This window comes from Nomascus leucogenys, chromosome X (assembly GCF_006542625.1).
Source record: "Nomascus leucogenys isolate Asia chromosome X, Asia_NLE_v1, whole genome shotgun sequence".
In the NCBI taxonomy this organism is placed as follows: Eukaryota; Metazoa; Chordata; class Mammalia; order Primates; family Hylobatidae; genus Nomascus; species Nomascus leucogenys.
The window spans coordinates 78,669,452-78,675,735 of NC_044406.1; the positions used below are offsets into that span (position 1 = coordinate 78,669,452).

At 31.5% G+C, this 6,284-nt stretch overlaps 1 non-coding gene across 1 annotated transcript; it reads left to right on the top strand.

Moving 5' to 3' along the window:
• Positions 1–1,841: 1,841 nt before the first annotated feature.
• Positions 1,842–1,946, top strand: LOC115833400. The gene has a single exon (XR_004028836.1). It is a non-coding gene; the product is annotated as a U6 spliceosomal RNA (small nuclear RNA).
• The last annotated feature ends 4,338 nt before the right edge of the window (positions 1,947–6,284 follow it).

The window sequence follows — 6,284 nt, forward strand, 5'->3', positions numbered from 1 at the left end:
TTCATTGGTAAATGGAGTATAATAATACCTACCTCCTGGAATTGTTGTGAGGATTAATGTAATTATGTTTTTATGAGGCACTTAAAATAATGCCTTGCATACAATAATTAGTCAATATAAAATGTTAGCTATAATTATCACTGGAATAAAAGTTTTCTAGCTACTTCTATTGCATGCGTCATATGAAGTATAGTTTTGGATCCAGGCTACACAATGGCTGCTGTGGATGCTAAATAATAAGATATTTGGAACCCGTTGCATTTCTTTTCAGGGCCAGTTCAAGAGTTCAACCATTATCAGCAGTGAATAAACTAATGAAGAATTTTGTTTTTCCGCCCGGTACAGAATTGAGAACATGGGCCAAGATAAGCAGGCATGAGAAATCCATAGCGGTAATAAATGTGGTTTCATCAGTTACAGCCAATGGTCCAAATGGGTTCTCACTATGTGAGGAATGAATTTAAAAAGATGCCTAAATTAGATCAAAACATCCTTAGTTTGGCTGATATATGTGGATTTTACTCTGGCTCACCATAATTATTAGGTTAATTATAGAATGTTTATTTTATCTTCAAACTTTATTATAATTTGTACTTTATTTTCCTTTAAAGAGTTGTTCTTTTCTGTTTTTCATTCCCTAAGAATATACAAAATAGGAAACTTTTTTAGAAAATGTCATTTTAATAAGAGAACAAAATATAAGATTAAGATACTTGGAATGGCATTCCTTCTCTGATATTAATCAATCCTGTTCACCTTGAAATATCACATAATGCCTATTCTTCTTTGATATTTTTTAATAAGCTGGTATAATGATCAAATAAAAATAATGTGGCTTCAATGTTTTTTGGTTGGATTGTTTTATGGTGTTAATATTATTTTATCAACCCTATTAAAATTATATTAATATTTCCTGCACTGAAGGACAAATGTAAAATATGATAGATTTAATGTAGATAGATTTTAGGTCATTGAGAAAAGTAAAAATAATATTCTATTAGAAACCTCATATGTGGAAATTGCTCATAATAAAGATAAACATAACAAAATTTGAGGCTTCCTTGCCTGTCCATTTCTTAAATGTTTCTACATTTTTAATTCTTCTATATCTTAAACATTTCAATATCTTAAAATAAAGGGAGAAATTACAGATAAAGAGGACTGATTTGCAAATAAAGAGATGGTAGTAGTAGATAATTTGTGGAAACTACACAGAAACACAGCAGCATAATATTAATTATGCAGTTTCTTTTCTCTAAAATGATAAAGACAAAATATTTGAAAAGGATACATGAAAGTGTAATTTGTTTTGAGAAAGAAGCATTCAAAATTCACAGTGGTCCTGCCTACAGTGATCTATGTAATGGGAGTCAGTGAGATAAACTGTGAAGAAAATGGATGGTGGCGTCAGTTTGTATCATAATGGAAATGCTATTTAATTACTCTGTCCCCTAATTTCCTCCTATGAGAAAGCAGGAAAATAAAAAAAAAAACCCATGATAAGTTTGCTTTGAAGCTTATATTGGACAATATATGTAAAGGATAGTGTCTAGAAATATTTGGTGTTTGTAAATATTCAATTTCTAATTTTCTTTTCTGTAAGAGAAATAGAGAAATTATTAATTATGATTTTTTTATCATGTTTAAATTGACATTACAACTGTAACAATATCTAAACATCTTGCTTTCCATTGGTCAATAAGTTGACCAAACTAAACAAACATGTCTGTATGAACCAAAGTTACACATATTTATCAATACAATTAAAAGTTAATTCTTAGGGTACAGAAAATACATCTGTATTATGACATATTTAAGTTTCTGATAAGAATAAATAAAAGGTGCTCATTTCAGAAGCACATATACTAAAATTAGAACAATACAGAGAAGATTAGAATGCCCCCGCCAAAGATGACATGCAAATTTATGAAGCATTCTGTGTTTGTACTATCTAAGGTCCATGCTAAAGAAAAAAAATCTTAAAAACAGCTAGAGAAAAGGGTCAAATTACCTATAAAGGAAATCAAAACAGAATTAAAAGCAGACTTCCCAGGAGAAACTTTACAAGCCAGATGAGATTGGGGGCCTATTTTTAGACTTCTTAAGAAAAATAAATGTCAACCAAGAATTTCATATGCTGCCAAACTAAGCCTCTTAAAGAAGAAATTAAAAATTTCCCAGATAAGCAAATGCTAAGGGAATTCATCACCACCAGACCAATCACGTAAGAATGCTCAAAGGAGTTTCAAACGTGGAAAAAAAGACAATACTTGCTACCATAAAAGCACACTTACAGACAAAATCCACAGGTCTTCTAAAGCAGTTACACAATTGAGACTACACTGTACCTAGTCAAAAACACTATGACAGGAACAAAACTTCACATATCAATATTAACTTTTAACATAAATGGCCTAAATACTCCACTTAAAAGATATAGATTGGCAAATAGGATTTAAAGATGACCCAAACATCTGCTGCCTTCAAAAACCCACCAAACATGTAATGACACCAACAAACTCAGAATAAAGGAGTAGAAAAAGATATATCACATAAATTAAAAACAAAAAAGAAGCAGGGGTTGATATTCTTGTATCAGATAAAATAGACTTTAAAACAACAGCAAAATAAAAAAAAGACAAAGGCATTATATAATGCTAAAGCGCTCAATTAAACAAGAAGATTTAATTATTCTAAACATATATACACCCAACACCAGGGAACACAGGTTAATAAAGCAAATATTACTAGACCCAGTAAAAAGACAAGCATTCATATAATACTAGTAGGGAGCTTTAAAACCCTACTGACAGCGCTAGACAGATCACTGAGGCAGAATACTAACAAAGAAACTCTGGAATTAAATTGGACTCCTGAACAATAGACCCAATACACATCTACACAAAATTACACTCAATAAAAAATATATTTTTTTCTCATCTGTGCATGGAACATTTTCTAAAATTGATCATACGCTTGGTCATAAATAAAGTCACAATACATTTTTTAAAAATCTCAATCATATCAAGCATCTTTTCAGATCACAGTGAAATAAAATTAGAAATCAATACTGAGAGAAACTCTCAAAACCACACATGAACATAGAAACTAACTTCATTCTGAATAATTTTTGTGTAAGCAATAAAATAAAGGCAGAAATTAAAAAATGAAGTAAATGGAAACAGAGAAATAACATACTGAAACTTCTGGGATACAGCAAGTGTTAAGAGGAAAGTTTATAGCACTAAATGCCTACATAAAAAAAATAAAGATCTTAACTTAGTGTCACATCTCAAGGAGCAAAAAAAAAAAAAAAACTACTCATACCAAAGCCATCAGAAGGAAAGAAATAACAATGATCAGAACAGAACTAAATTAAATTGAGACCAAAAAATTATACAAAGGAACAACAAAATGAAAAGGTGGTTCTTTGAAAGGATAAACAAAACTGATAGAAGACTAGCCATAAACCAGCAAATCAAGACAGAAGTTTCAAATAAGCACAATAAGACATAATGAAGATCACATTATGAATAGTATTACAGAAATACAAAAGCTTCTTAGAGACTGCTGTGAACATAAGTATGCATACAAACTAGAAAACCTAGGGGAAATGGTAAAATTCCTGGAAATATACAATCTCTCAATATTGAACTAGGAAGAAGTTGAAATTCTGTACAGAAAAATAATGAGGTATGAAAATGAATTAGTAATAAAATTTCTACCAAAAGAGAAAATAGAACCAAGCAGATTCACAGTCAAATTCTATCAGATAAAGAAGAGCTGGTACCAATCTTACTGAAACTGTTCCAAAAAGTCAAGGAAGAAGAATTTCTTCCTAACTAATTTTACAAAACCAGTATCATCCTGATAGCAAGATTCAATAAAGACACAAACAACAATGACAACAAATTACAGGCCAATATCCCTGATGAACATGTAGACAAAAGTCCTCCACAAAATACTAGCCAAATGAATCCAGCAACACAACAAAATATAATTAATCATGATCAAGTGTGTTTCATTGCAGAGATGAAAGGATAGTTCAAAATACACAAATCAATAAATCTGATTAACCACATAAACAGAATTAGAAAAAACCATATGGTCATCTCAATAGAGACAGATAAAGCATTTGATAATACCCAACATCCCTTTATAACTAAAGCCCTCAACAAACTAGGCATTTAAGGAACACACTTCAAAATAATAAGAGCCATATATGACAAAGCCACAGCCAGTGTTATACCACATGTGGAAAAGTTGAAAATATTTCCCCTAGGAACTGAAACAAGACAAGGATGTCCACTTTCACCACTGCTATTCAACATAATACTGGAAGCCCTAGCCAGAGAAATCAGGCAAAAGAAAGAAAAAAAAAAAGGCGTCTAAATTGGAAAAAAAGAAGCCAAATTATCTCTGACTGCTGATGACATAATCTTATACATAGAAAATCCTAAACAGTGCTCCAAAATACTCCTAGACTTGATAAAGAAGTTTAGTAAAGGTCCAGGATGTAAAATTAACATACAAAAATTAGTTGTATTTCTAGGCACCAACACTCAAACTGAAAACAAATCAAGAACTAAATCCCAATTACAACAGCTGTATAAACAAAAAATACCTGGCAATGCATTTAACCAAGGCAATGAAAGAGTGCTACAGGAGAACTACAAAACACTGATGAAAGAAATTATAGATAACACAGAGAAATGTAAAAACATCCCAATCTCATGGATAAGAAAAATCAATATCATTTACATGACTATACTGCCCAAATCAATCTACAGATGCAACACAATTTCTATCAATTTACCAATGTTATTTCTTACAGAATTAGAAAAAAAAGTATTCCAAAATTCATAGAAAACCAAAAATAGCCTGAACAGCCAAAGCAATCCTAAGTAAACAAACAAAACAACAACAACAAAACGGGAAGCATCTTGTTACCTGACTTCAAACTATATTACAGGGCTATAGTAACCAAGGAAGCATGGTACTGGTACAAAAATACACACATAGATCAATGGAATAGAATAAGGAACCCATAAATAAAGCCACATACATAAAAGAAACTGATCTTTGACAAAGTTGTCAAAAATAAACAATGGGGAAAGGATATTCTATTCAATAAATGGTGCTAGGAAAACTGGGTAATCATATGCAGAAGAATGAAACTGGACCACTAGCTTTCATTATGTACAAAAATTAACTCAACGTGGATTAAAGACTTAGATGTAATACCTGAAAGTATAAAAATACTAAAAGAAAATCCAAGAAAAATTATCCTGGACACTGGCTTAGGCTAAGAATTTATGATTAAGACTTCAAAAGCAAATGCAATAAAAACAATAAATACATCCAGTAGGACGTAAACTAAAGAGCTTCTGCACAGCAAAACAAATGATCAGAAAAGTAAACAGTCAACCTACAAAATGGCAGAACGTGTTTTCTAACTATGCATCTGACAAGGGACTAATATTCAGATTATATAAAGAACTTAAGCAAATCAACAACAAAAAACCACAAATAAACCCATTAAAAAGTGGGCAAAGAACATAAACAGAGATTTCTCAAAAGAAGACATACACATGGTCAATAAACGTGTATGAATGATCAACATCACTAATTATCAAAGAAATGCAAATTAAAACCACAATGAGATATCATCTCACACCAGTCAGAATGACTATTATAAAAAGTCAAAAACTAACAAATGTTGGCAAGGATTCAGAGAAAATAGAATGCTCATACACTGTTGGTGGGAATGTAAATTAGTTTAGTCATATGGAAAACAATATGTAGACTTTTCAAAGGACTAAACATAGAACAGCCACTACCATTTGACCCAGCAATCCTATTACTGGGTATTTACCCAAAGAAAATGTGGCTTGTATGCACTACAGAATACCATGCAGCCATAAAGAAGAATGAAATCATGCCCTTTGCTGCAACATGGATGAAGCTGGAGACTATTCCTAAGTAAAATAACTGAGAAACAGAAAATCAAATACTACATGTTCTCACTGATAAGTGGAAGGTAAAAAATGGGATGGGCATGCATAGACACAAAGATGGAAATAACAGACACCGGTGATTACAAAAGGTGAGAGAGAGTGAGGGGAATGGACTCAAAAACCTCCCTATCATGTACTATGTTCACTATTTGGGTGATAGGTTCACTAGGAGGAAACCTCATCATTACACAATAAACCCATGTAACAGACCTGCACACGTATCTCCTGAACTTAAAATTTTTAATTAATTAAATAAAAATGAGCAAA